We start from the raw sequence: 14,795 nt of genomic DNA on the forward strand, positions 1-14,795 counted from the left end.
GATACACCATTCTATACTTACTCCTCTCTTTGCTCTATTCTGAATGCCTGCACCCCTCCCCGCCACCCAATCCCCCAACGTATATGCCATATATATAAGCATCAACCTGTAACCACCCTAATCGGCCCCAAGGTCACTCAAAATGCCACCTCCTTCAGTTACTCTCTCCTTTGTTCAATGCCTCCTTTATAACACTGTCTGCATTATGCCTAGCCCTAGGTACGTTATTTCTCTTACCACCTGAATAGTGGGGAGGTTCTTCCAAGGGAAGACCAGTTTCCTCCATGCTGTGGAACGGTCAACACACAGTAGGTGCTCCAATATTTAGCTGTTCCAATATGTAGCTGTTCTGTGCTCCTTGGGTTTTTGTTTGTTTGTTTGTTTGTTTGTTTGAGACAATGTCTCACTCTGTCGCCCAGGCTGGAGTGCAGTGGCGTGATCTCAGCTCACTGCAACCTCTGGGGTTCAAGTGATTCTCCTGCCTGAGCCTCCTGAGTAGCTGGGATTACAGGCGTGCACCAGCACACCTGGCTGATATTTGAATTTTTAGTAGAGATGGGGTTTCACCATTTTGGTCTCCAACTCCTGACCTCAAGTGATCTGCCCGCCTCCCAAAGTGCTGAGATTGATTACAGGTGTGAGCCACTGCTCCTGGCCTCCCTGGATTCTTTTTTTTTTTTTTTTTGAGACAGTTTTTCACTCTTGTTGCCCAGGCTGGAGTGCAATGGCGCAATCTTGGCTCACTGCGACGTCTGCCTCCCCGGTTCAAGCGATTCTCCTGCCTCAGCCTCCCTAGTAGCTAGGATTACAGGCACCTGCCACCACACCCAGCTGAATTTTTGTATTTTTAGTAGAGATGGGGTTTCACTATGTTGGCCAGGCTGGGCTCGAACTCAGGTGATGCACCCGCCTCAGCCTCCCAAAGTGCTAGGATTACTGGCATGACACATCTCATCCGGCTCCTGGATTCTTTAATACACTCTTTTTTTTCCTCTTTCATGTGACATGTACCTAATAAGCACCCACTATGTACACCAGGCATTGTTCTATGTGCTGGAGATGCCGCAGGGAACCAAATAGATCAAAATGCCTATCCTCATGGAGTTAACATTTGATATTATAGTGTGTTAGATATTATAATAAGTACTATGGAGAGAAATACAAGGGGCAAAGGGGCTACAGAGTGGAGGGGTGGTGAGGGAAATGTTAAATAGATTGGCCCTGAAAGGCTTCATCATAGACACATCTAAATAAAGATCTGAAGGGGGTGACAGTGGCAGCCACAAGGAGTTCTAGGGGAAGAGCATTCCAGGTTCAGGGACAGGCAAGCGAAGTCCTTGAAGCAAAGTGCACCCAGTGTTTCAAAGAACAGCAAGGAGGCCAGCATGGCATTGTGGCTGGCGTGGAGACAAGCCAGGAAATTAGGATAGGGATGGTGCATCTCGATTGCACGGATCTTTCTGGCCATGGTAAAGATTTTGAATTTCATTCTGAATGGTCCTGAGAGCTCTGAATAATCTGAGCAAAATGGCCGGGCTCTGTTAGTAAGTGGTGTATTCAATGGGTTCACACAATCAAGAGCACTCCTAAAATAGTAACACAGGGTCTCTCTCCTTTGCTGAAATCACTCAGATATTTAAATGTATCTCTATTTCAGGTTACTGCTACAACCATAACAGTAATAATAATAATAGTAAGAAGAGGGCTGAGCGCAGTGGCTGGCTCATGCTTGTAATCCAAGCACCTTGGGAGGCCAAGGCCAGCAGATTGCTTGAGTCCAAGAGTTCGAGACCAGCCTGGACAACATGGCGAAACCCTGTCTCTACAAAATACAAAAATTATTACAAAATTAGCCAGGAGTGGTGGCAGGCACCTGTAATCCCAGCTACTCAAGAGTCTGAGGCAGGAGATCACTTGAACCCAGGAGGCGGAGGTTACAGTGAGCCAAGATCATGCCATTGCACTCCAGCCTGGGCAAAAAGAGTGAAACTGTCTTAAATAAAATAAAATGAAATGAAATGAAATGAAATGAAATGAAATGAAATAAAATAAAATAAAAATTTGGCGGGCTTGGTGGCACGCGCCTTTAATCCCAGCTACTCAGGAGGCTGAGATGGGAAGATAATTTGAGCCCAAGGGGTCGAGGCTGCAGTGAGCAGTGTTCGTGCCACTGCACTCCAGCCTGGCTGACAGTCTCAAAAAATAAAATAAATAAAATAAGAAGAACAGGGAGGAGAAGAGGAGGGATAAGAAGGGGAAAAACAGGCCAGGCTCGGTGGGAAGCCAGCACTTTGGGAGGCAGAGGCAGGAGGATCACATGAGGTCAGGAATTCCAGACTAGCCTGGCCAACATGGTGAAACCCTGTCTCTACTAAAAGTACAAAAATTAGCCGGGCATGGTGGTACGTGTCTGTAATCCCAGCTACTTGGGAGACTGAGGCAGGAGAATCGCTTGAACCCCGGAGGCAGAAGTTGCAGTAAGCAGAGATGGAGCCACTGCACTCCAGCCTGGGCAACAGAGACTCTGCCTCAAAATAATAATAATAATAAAAGGGGAAAAACAAAATGATTTACTGCACCCCCACTATGTACCACTCTCAGCGCCAAAGCTGATTTATATTATGGTGTTACTTAGTTCTCCTGATAACCTTCATGCTTAAATCCATTTGCAGATGAGGAAACTGGGGCCTGATGTTAACTTTCTGACTTAATTCTCTTACTTGAAGATCTAAAACTAGAAGAAAGTGGGATTCTAGCCCAGATCCAATGCCAAAAGCCATGCTGACTCATACCATTCTTTTCTGTCTTAAGTGGTTGACCTTGGCCTTAGGAAAACAGAATAATAACAATCACTGATTGGGAATTGACTCTGGGGCAAGCACGCCATCCTCCATTTTGAGATCCCCCGGCAGAGTTGGAATCCAAGTCTCCCAGAATACAAAGTGGCACCTAGGAGCGGTGACCCCCACAGCAGGTCAGGGCTGAGCTCTTGAAAATGGCTCTCTGGGTTCAAATCAAAACTCGATTCCCCAGCTGTGCCACCTTGGGGCTTCCTTTGAACTCTCTTTGACTCCATTTTCCCCATTTTACAGATGGGGATAACAGAACTCCCTAACGGCCGGGCGCAGTGGCTCCCGTTTGTAATCCCAGCACTTTGGGAGGCTGAGGCAGGAGGATCGCTTGAGCACAGGAGTTCTAGGCCAGCCTGGGCAACAAAGTGAGACCCTGTCTTTGCAAAAAGCCTAAAAATTAGCTAGGCATGGTGGTTGTGTGCCTGTGGTCTCCAGCTACGTCAGAGGCTGAGGACAGGAGAATTGCCTGAGCTCAGGAGTGCAAGGCTGCAGTGACCCAAGATTGTGCCACTGCACGCCAACCTGGGTGACATAGTGAGACCCTAAGATAGACAGATAGATAGATAGATAGATAGATAGATAGATAGATAGATAGATAGATAGATACATACATACATACATACATACATAGATAAAAATTGAGGTGCACTGTCACTTGAGAATTTCAAATTATGTGATAAGTATCTAAAGCAGTCAAAGAAAGGCTTTGGAGATGACCAGAAAGTACCTTATGTAACTAAGTTATTAAGTCCCTAAACCATTTATATTTAAATATAGAAAATATATTTAATAACTTGATACAGGAAAAAAGAGCTTGTCAAAAAATCTCAAAAGAATAAAGTCTATTGGATTTAAACCATTTCCTTATAAAACCTGATTGCTGTATTACAGATATGAACTCTATATGCACTCAAATCCTTTCATCAATAAAAGGCAATAAGACTCTTATTGAGTAACAATAAGAGGCAATAAGGTTCTTATTGACTGTAACATTATTTAGGATAGTTCTTTCCAATAGAAATATCAGGATCAAGGGGTTACATAAAAAAAAAAAAAAAAATTTTAAGTCAGTACTATACCATCATCTCTGCAAGGTAACTGCTCAGAGACAGAGCCTGAGGAATCTTTTCTGATCACAGATCTTTTGGTTTTCCCTTGCCCAGTTCGACTTCTTTGCCACACCATAAATCCACCAATACTTATCCAAAAAAGAAATTGGGTAAACTGATAAATAATTTCTCCCTACGTTTCCACAGTACACAGGCTAAAAATGCTTTATCTTGAATAGTAAGTCATTTTCCAAAATTAAATCTGTGCTAGTCTAAATAAATAACCTGAGTTTTAGGTAAAATAGAAGTTAAAAACAACAACAACAACAAAAAAAAAGGCAAAGCCACTGTTATCACTTATCAAACAGAATACAAAAAGACCTGTGTGCACTTCCTCTTCTAAACAGTGTCAGTGTAAATATCAAACACTAAATTACGCTGGCTTATCTATTTGACAAATATTAGTGTCTCATACATCACATAACAGTCATGCACTGCATAATGATGTTGGTAAACAAAGGGCTGCATGTTAAGGCAGTGGTCCCATAAGATTATAATGGAGCTGAAAAATTCCCACCACATACAGACATCACCATAGTTATAACACCGTAGCACAATTACTTTATTTTTTAAAATGAATTTAGTGTACCATACAGCCTAAGTGTGTAGTAAGCTATACCATCTAGGTTTGTGGAAGTGCACTCTATGATGTTCACACAAGGATGAAAATGCCTAATGATGTATTTCTCTGAACTTAAGTGATGGATGACTGTGTCTGTATATTAACCGGCTAACTGGTACATTAGCTGGAGGACAGAAGACACAAACTACCTAGATGACACAAATATTCTTTGACTGATATGATTTCATGGGGAACGGTGTCTGGTACTCCAACGTATGAGGGCATTTATACATGGGACACATAGAGCCCTGTGGTTAAGAGCATGGAATCTGGAGTCAGACTATGTAATTCTGCTTACTCACTAAATACTTCTCAATGCCTCAATTCTTTCACTGGTTAAAAATGGGGGTAAGGCAAAGCAGCTTCTCATACATATGTTAAAAGGACAAATAACATAAGTGAAGTGCTTAGAATAGAGGTCTGGTACACAGTCAACACTATAAGCTTTTGTGAAATGATATCGCTGTCTAGCAATATACTCTGTGACCTAATGGGTCCCTCAATTAGAGGGTTGACTTCCATGTGAGGCAGAGGAAAAGAAAACAGTAAATACAAGTTCCTGGAAGAAATCTGCAATGTCTAAAAAAGTACACTTATAAGCCTCATGATTAGGAAGAAATGAAATCATTTTCATAAAACGATTTAGAAGCAACTCATCTTAGGTCCTTATTATAGATATGACCTATTTAAAAGACAGGTTATCTTTTAAGGTCTCATGGAATACGAATGAAGTAAGAAAGTTCTTCCTTACATATCAAAAGGGATTTAGATCACTCTTACCAATAAAATATAAGCAATAAGAAGCATAAAGATTGTACGAATCCAATTTAAAACCTCATTGGTAAACAGACATTAATAAACTGGCTAAGGAAAGCCTACTCAACACGTGTGAAAAGTGGAAAAAATTTTTTAAATAAATACATAAAAGCCTACAACTTCTGTATTGTGACAATTTTAATAATTTTTTCCAATAAGGCAAATAAAACTGACAAGCAAGACCGCTTTTCTCTCCACTCCTGAGGCAGATAAGAAATGAGTGTTTAATCAGTCATGGTTTTTAACTAGACTATAAATTCTAGGAGCCATAATAACTCTGTCTTGTTCCCCTTCACACTGTATACTTACTGGCATTCCTGCATAAACACTGAAATAAGTTTTTTCAAAAAAAGATATTAGAAAGTGAATACTGAAAATTAAAAGCGTTACAGAAGTACACATCCAGAGGAACTATATAAATGGCCTTCAAACTCCAAGTATGAACAAAAGCCAATCTAGTAAAGCATTTAATAAAATGGTTAACATTTGGGATAAGGCATTCAATAATGGTTCATTGTGAAGTATTCACATATTCAAAATAAAGAACTCTGGAGCTAAAAAGTCGTATTCAAATAGTTTAGTTCTTTAATTTATGCACACATATTTTTGTTTAGACAGTTCTTAATCCTGAATATTTAATTTTAATTGAAGTCTTCAGTATTGTATTTTTCTTTAATTAACCAAGTGTTGATGATATTGAAATGTCTACCTCAGGCACTATACCTGGTCTGTATGGTTTCCTTTTTCTCTTTTTGACACCATCTGTTCCTTCCACTCCCTTAGTTTCATCATCCACAGCTTCCCGCTCAGGACTAGATTCTGATTTTCCATCACAATCCATAAGTTCTCCTTCTGGAAAAAAGTAAATATATACACAAAACTGGAAAACCCTATCAAATATATAATCCCTACATAATGGGGAATAAAAAGTAGGGTTGTTGCTGAACCATTTTAATTGTACATCCCTGTTGGTAGGGAAAGTATGAAAGGAGATAGAAGCAGCCCCAAATGGTTGTAGAAATTGTGCTGCTTAGTGCAGTGTTCCCATGAAATAAAACATAATCAGAGAAGGGGAACACAGAACTCAGAGTTCTGTTAAGTGCAATCCATTTGCACTTAACAAATTCATTTGCTTTTAATTATGTCTTCAGGTCCAGGTCTCTAGACTAGAACTCTCTTCTGAGCTTCAACCACAGCTATAATTGAATATTACCTAGTTACTGAAAACTGTATATCCAAAATGAACTATTAATTTAAAATAAACTTTCTCCTTTTTCCCATGTTACCTATCATCGTTAAAAGGCATGGAAATGTAACCTGGAGAAGACAGAGGCCTGGAAGACCACCTTAATCATTCCTAATCTCTTTCCTCCTACAACCAAGACTCCTCAATACCTCTGAAATGCATTTTATCACTCTCTACTACCATCTTAGTCCAACCTCAGATGACTCACTATTAATACAATATGCTCCTATCTAGTTCCCCACCTCAAAGCTTACCTCTCTCCAATCAATTCTTTAAATTACTGCATAAATGATCTTTCTATAAATATGTATCAATTTTCTGCTTAAAATCCTTTCATGTCTTCCCAATGCCCTCAAAATAAACTTCAAATTGCAAGGCCCATTACAACAGTCTCTTGTAAACTTTCCAGCTTCATCTCACTCCCACCAGTGAACTACACTCAGTTCTTTGAATGTATCAAGCTCTTTCTTCCACTATCTTCCCCAGTTTCTGCCTTCTACCTAACTTATCTTTCAGGATTTATTCTAAACTTCACTGTATTAAAGAATTCCTGATATTTAGATAAGATTATGTCAAACAGTTTTATGCTCGTATGTGTGAACGTCATGCTTCATTTTTATTGGTCCTTTAAAATCTGTGTCCCTGCTAGATTATATTCTCCATGAGAACAGGTACACAGATTTTCTTAGTAACAGATGTATTGTTAGTAGGATACCTAACACATGTTCAATAAATACTTCACTGAATGAGGTAAATGGAATGCTTAGAGAATGCTATTTTAGAGAATGCTATTTTAACACTGTGGTAATCAAACTTTTCCAAGTTATATATGCTTTACATTGTATTGCAGGAAAAAGACATGTTTATCAAATACATTTTAAAATCAAGTTGTTAACTCCTTCAATATTCTCAGTATTAGAGATAACGTATTTCTGTAATGGCATGAACAGGGTATTTGTCTTTTCTTTTTTATTATATTTGGTCTATATTTGAGGCCAATTCCATAACAATCTGATAATGGCTATGGACTTATGACTAAACCATGAAAAGAAAAGTTTATAGACCAGGCACGGTGGCTCATGCCCATAATCCCAGCACTTTGGGAGGTCAAAGCAGGTGGATCACTTGAGGTCAGAAGTTCCGTACCAGCTTGACCAACATAGTGAGTCTCTACTAAAAATACAAAATTATCTGGGCGTGGTGGTACACGCCTAAAATCCCAGCTATTCAGGAGGCTGAGGCAGGAGAATTGCTTGAACCCGGGAGGGGGAGGTTTCAGTGAACCGAGATCGTGCCATTGCACTCCAGCCTGAGCAACAAGAGTGAAATTTCATCTCTCAAAAAAAAAAAAAAAAAAAAGCCGGGCGCGGTGGCTCATGCCTGTAATCCCAGCACTTTGGGAGGCCAAGGTGAGCGGATCATGAGGTCAGATGGAGACCATCCTGGCTAACGCGGTGAAACCCCGTCTCTACTAAAAATACAAAAAATTAGCCAGGTGAGGTGGCTGGTGCCTGTAGTCCCAGCCACGTGGGAGGCTGAGGCAGGAGCATGGCGTGAACCCGGGAGGCAGAGCTTACAGTGAGCGGAGTTGGCACCATTGCACTCCAGCCTGGGTGACAGCGAGACTCTGTCTCAAAAAAAAAAAAAAAAAAAAGAAAGAAAGAAAAGAAAAGAAAAAAGAAAATTACTGAAAAAAACAAACACCAAAGATGACAATACCAATTGTTTACCTTCAAATAAACCCACCTAAAAGTTAATGACAGGGAATTTTGGGTTAAGGTGGCAGACTAAATTCATACATTAAAATTATTCTCCTGAAACCCTACTAAAAACACACTGAAATAATCTATTTTTAAAAGATAAAATCAAGCTGTGGCATGGTGGCATGCCTGTAATCCCAGCTATTTGGGAGGCTGAGGTGGGAGAAGAGAATTGCTTGAGCCCAGAAGGTTGAGGCTACAGTGAGTTATGACCACACTACTGCATTCCAGCCTGGACAACAGAGAAAGACCCAATCTCCTTAAAAAAAAAAAAAAAAAAAGACAATAGGAAAGGAGAAAAACAACTTAACAAAGGCAAATTCTCAGTTGAGAGCAGAAAGAACTGAAAAAAAGAATCCAGTTTATAACAATCCTCAGAAGGCTGAGAAACTAGGAAAACTGGCCACCTTTGGAAATAAGTGGGAGAAAACTGAAGCAACAAGAGATTTAATTATCTGCAGAAGTTATACTCCCTACACCTGCTTCCTAGGTTTACACACTGAGAAGCTGCTACTCTCATTTGTGGGATGCAGGATTCCTGGGTGACCTTAAATGGAACAATGGGATGAAGATCGAAAATAGGACCAAGAAAATATGGGCATACTAAGGGTGGACAACCCCATTCTGCTCCCGTTGCCGGACCCCACATTTCCCCACTGAATTCTCAGAAAGCTATCAGCCAGATCTCTAGCCTCCAAGTATGAGGTTTGAAAAGACTGTTGTGGGGAACCTGATCAGTTCAAGAAGAACATCTAAAGATACTGAAACCAGAGGGTTCACCAAATGGTCAGCACAAATCACCCCACTAAACTTACAAATCGACAAGCACCACCACATACTCAAAGCTTTCTAATCAACTACTTAATTCCTTTTTTAAAAATAAAAATACTATCTATCCAGTCTCCATCTTTAGTTCTTCACTTTTAATCATGCATGTACCATAAAGATTATCTGACAATGGTCTATAACAAGCTTGTCCAACCTGCAGCCAAGATGCTTTAAATGCAGCCCAACACAAATTCATAAACTTTCATAAAACATTATGAGACTTTTTATGAGGTTTTTTTGTTTTTTTTTTAAAAGCTCATCAGCTATCATTAGTGTATTTTACGTGTGGCCCAAGACAATGCTTCTTCCAATGTGGGCCATGGAAGCCAGAAGATCTGCAACACCCTTGATCTGTAACATAAAAGACAGAGACCTGAGAACATAAAAGACAATTTGGAATTAACAGACTAAGTAGGAAGTAAAGAAAATCTTCAAAAAGATTAAAATCCTCTGAGGGATAATATAAGATACCCTTGAGGCAAGAATAGGATGCTACAAAAGAAACATTCAAAGGGAGGAAAGAAAGCTCTTGAAATAACTGAAATAAAAACAAAACTCAGTAGAGGAAGATAAAATAAGGACATGATTGGAAAGAAGCAGAGAAAAACTGAGTATGTTTCACATCTGAAAAGCAGAATTCTGGAAAAAGAGAGGGAATTGTTATCAATAATATAGTTCAAGAACATTTCCTACCACTGAAGGATATAAGACAGCAGACTGAAAGAGACCACTCAGTGCCTAACAAAACAGATTTTAAATGTCAAAAATAGACAAAAACAGACGTTATCCTCATGAAATTTTAGAACACTGAGGACAAAGAATTTCTTAAAATCTTAAGAGCTTCCAAGAAAACGCAGGTCACATAGAAAAAACCGAGTTCTTCATATACTAGAAACTAAAGACGGTGGATCAATTGACTAAAAATGATAAATGAAAATGTATTTCCAACCTGGAAAAGATGAGTCAGGTAGGAAGGTAAAATAAAGACATTTTCAGAAGTATATAATGCTCAAAACTTACCTTCCACACATTCTCTGTCAGGGAGCTACGGAAGATACGTTCCACCCAAATTGAGGGAAGAAATAAAGGGAAATTCATGAAATTGCAGAAAACACATGTAACACAGGAGAAAACAGAAGATGATCTCCAGAATGATAAAGAGGAAATCCCCAAATTAATCATATGTAATGGTTTGTGGCCAAGGATAGCACTGGATCTAGTACAAAGACCACCTTTCACCTGAAACAATGCACACAAGGACAGTAAAAACCAAGAGAGCACTTTTATTGATGAGGTTCATAGTGACACCAGTAAGCATACATGTTGAGACAAATGGCATAAAGTAGCACATACAGTGCCCTAACACAAGTGGTATCACTGTAGCTAAAGTCTCTTCTAACCAACATCTTCACAAGGGCCTTCTGATTCCCACATGCTGAAATAAAGAAAAAGACCGTTATTGGCCAGGCACGGAGGCTCATGCCTGTAATCCCAGCACTTTGGGAGGCTGAGGTGGGTGGATCACGAGGTCAGGAGACAGACACCATCCTGGCTAACACGGTGAAAACCCATCTCTACTAAAAATACAAAAAATTAGCCAGGCGTGGTGGCGGGTGCCTGTAGTCCCAGCTACTCCAGAGGCTGAGGCAAGAGAATGGCATGAACTTGGGAGGCAGAGCTTGCAGTGAGCCGAGATTGTGCCACTACACTCCAGCCTGGGCGACAAAGCAAGACTCCATCAAAAGAAACGAAGAAAAGAGAAGAGATGAGATGAGGACAGAAAGAAAGACAGAAAGAAAAGAAAAGAAAAGAGAAAAAGACCGTTATCACCCAAATATGAGAAATTCTCCCATATATACATACTTGTATCTAGATGACTAATCTCTGGAAAGTTATAAGAAAACACTGGTTCTTTCCAAGGAAGGGATGGCCAAAAGGTAGGCTAACTTAACATTGTTCACTCTTTTTAAGACCTTTGTATTTCTTGTATCATGCACAGGTATTGCCTATTCAAAAACAAACCTACAACAGGGAAAGACTGAAAGCTTTTCTTCAATATCTGCTACAAGACAAGGATGCCTACTCTTAACACTTATATTCAACATAGTCCTAGCCAGAGCAATCACATAAGAAAAGGAAATAAAAGGCATCAGCAGAAAAAAGGGGGTAAAATTATCCCTGTGTGCAGATGACATGATCTTGTATGTAGAAACCCCTAAAAATTCCACAGTTACTAGAATAAATGAATTCAGTCAAGTAGCAGGATACAAAATCAATATACAAAAATCAGATGTATTTCTTTATGCAAATAATGATCTGAAAAAAATCAAGAAAACATTTCCACTTAAAATAACATCAAAAAAATAAAACACTGAGGAACAAACTTAATGAAGGAAGTGAAAGCTTTATATACTAAACACTATAAAATACAGACAAAGTAAACTGAAGACACACAGCCGGGCATGGTGGCTCACGCCTGTAATCCCAGCACTTTGGGAGGCCAAGGCGGGTAGATCACCTGAAGTCAGGAGTTCAAGACCAGCCTGGCCAACATGGCGAAACCCTGTCTCTACTAAAAATACAAAAATTGGCCAGGCGGGCGTGGTGGCAGGCACCTGTAATCCCAGCTACTTGGGGGGCTGAGGCAGCAGAATTGCTTGAACCCAGGAGGAGGCGGAGGTTGCAGTGAGCTGAGATCACACCACTGCACTTCTGCCTGGGCAACAGAGTGTGACTCTGTCTCAAAAAACAGAAAAAAACTAAAGACACAAATAAATATAACGATATCCCCAAGTTTGTGGATTGGAAGAATATTGTTAAAATGTCCATACTATCCAAAGTGATCTACAGATTCAATGCAATCCCTATCAAATTTCCAAAGGCATTTTTCACAAAAATAGAAAACACAATTCTAAAATTTGTATTAAATCATAAAAGATGCTGAATAGCCAAAAGAATCTTGAGAAAGAAAAACAAAGTAGGAGGTATCACACTACCTGATTTCAACTTATATTACAAAGTGATAGTTATCAAAACAGTATGGTACTGGCATAAAAACAGACACATGGATTAATGGAACTGAATACAGAGCCCAAAAATAAACCCAAGCATATATTATGAGCTAATTTTTGACAAGTCCAACAAGATACAATAGGGAAAAGATGGTGTCTTCAATAAGTAGTGGTAAGAAAACTAGATATCTATATGCAAAAGAATGAAACTGGACCTGATGCCTATCTTACACATCATACATAAAAAGCAACTCAAAATAGATTAAATACCTAACACCTGAAACCATAAACCTCCTTGAAGGAAATTTAGGAGAAAAATTTCTTAATATCCTCCTTGACAATGATTTTTTGGATATCCCATCAAAAGCTCAGGTAGCAAAAGCAAAAATAAGCAAGTGGGACTACATCAAGCAAATAAGCTTCTGCATAGCAGTAAAAAAACAAAACAAAACAGGGGTAAAAAGGTAGGACAGGGATTAGGGGAGAATACTGGCAAACCACACATCTGATAAGGGGTTAAAATCCAAAACATATAAGGAACTCACACAACTCAGTAGCAAAAAAAAAAAGAAAAAACCCAAATAACTGGATTTTAAAATAGGCAAGGACCTGAATAGCCATTTTTCCAAAGTCACACTAATGGTCAAATGGTATATGAAAAGATGCTCAACATCATAATCATGAGGAAAATGAAAATTAAAACCACAATAGATATCATCTCGTGTCTCTTATAATGACTATTATCAAAAAGGCAAAGACATAAGTGTTGGTGAGGATGTGTAGAAAACGAAACCTTTGTACATGGTTGATAGGAATGTAAATTAGTATAGCCATTATTGAAAACAGTATAGAGTTTCCTTAAAAAAAAATACAACTACCATAAGATCCAACAATGCCTCTGTTGGGCATATATTCAAAGGTAATAAAATCAGCATCTGAGAGAGACATCTGCACTCCCACGTTCATGGCGGCATTACTTCCAATAGCCAAGATATGGAAACAAACTAAGTGTCCTGATGGACAATTTACTTACCCATTCAAGGACAGATGAATGGATAAAGAAATTGTGACGTTTGTATATACATATATTAAGTCCTCCCTTAATGTCATCAATAGGTTCTTGGGAACTGAGACGTTAAGCTAAATGAACATACAGCAGGTCCTCAAGTAACACTGTTTCCTTCAATCTAATTTTGGCATAATGCAAAATGAAAAAAAAATCAGTTTTGTCATACTTTTTTTCCCCTCTTAACCACAGTTTGTAAGAACTTACTGATGACAATGAGGACTTTATACGATGGAATAGTTAGCTTTAAGAAAGGAGATACTGCCATTTGTGACAACATGGATGAACCGGGAGGAAAGTATACTAAATAAAGTAAGCCAGACACAGAAAAATACTGTATGATCTCACTTAATAAGCAGAATGGGAGGCAGCGGGGTGAGAAGCTGAACGTATAGAGAGTAGAATGGTGGTTTTCAAGGGTCTGGAGGTAGAGAATGGGTGGGATGGGCAGAAGTAGGTCGGAGGGTACAAATCTGCAGTTAGGTAAGATGAATAATTCTAGAGATCAAATTAATACACAGCATGAGAACCATAGTTAATAATATTGTGTACAGAAAATTTGCTGAAAGAGATTTTAGGTGTACACACACAGAAACAGACATTTTGTGAAGGATACAGACATTTGTTTGACCATAGTAATCATTTCACTATGTATACAAAGCATGTTGTATACCTCAGATATGTATAATAAAAAAATGAAAAAAAAACAAAAAACTGTATCCTACCTTCCAAAAACAGTTTCAAATGCATTATGTCTTTGGATTTAGCAAGGAATTCACCTTTGCAGGCCCACTTACATACAACAGTATAAATATACCAGTTGATTCATTGTACTATTCACAGTAAAAGATTGAAAGAAAACCGGGCACGGTGGCTCACGCCTGTAATCCCAGCACTTTGGGAGGCCGAAGCAGGCAGATCACGAGGTCAGGAGATCGAGACCATCCTGACTAACATGGTGAAACCCCGTCTCTACTAAAAGTACAAAAAAATTAGGCGGGCATGGTGGCGGGCGCCAGTAGTCCCAGCTACTCAGGAGGCTGAGGCAGGAGAATGGCGTGAACCCAGGAGGCGGAGCTTGCAGTGAGCGAAGATCGTGCCACTGCACTCCAGCCTGGGTGACAGAGCAAGACTCTGTCTCAAAAAAAAAAAAAAAAAAGATTGAAAGACACCCAAAGGTCTATCAACAGGGGAAAGAACAGGTAAATTAAACTGCTTATATATCCATACAAAGGAATATTTGCAGCCATAAAAAAATGAAGGAAAGTAAAAAGTAGTAAGACAAAAAGAATAAAATATATATATACACACACACACACACAATATATATATATATACACACACACATTTCCTTGTACATGCATAAAACACATCTGGAAGGTTACACGAGAAACCTCTGAGGTTTCTGGAGATGTAAACTGGGGGCATGAAGGCATGGGAAAGGGAGAGACTTCACTGTTTACCTTTTTATTATTTTCCAATTTT

At 39.3% G+C, this 14,795-nt stretch overlaps 1 pseudogene; it reads right to left on the bottom strand.

Annotated features, from left to right (window-relative positions):
- The window catches only part of LOC129528454 (histone-lysine N-methyltransferase 2C-like), a 54,472-nt pseudogene that overhangs the window by 19,815 nt on the left and 19,862 nt on the right, over positions 1–14,795 (bottom strand).

This window comes from Gorilla gorilla, chromosome 17 (genome assembly GCF_029281585.2).
Source record: "Gorilla gorilla gorilla isolate KB3781 chromosome 17, NHGRI_mGorGor1-v2.1_pri, whole genome shotgun sequence".
Lineage (NCBI taxonomy): Eukaryota > Metazoa > Chordata > Mammalia > Primates > Hominidae > Gorilla > Gorilla gorilla.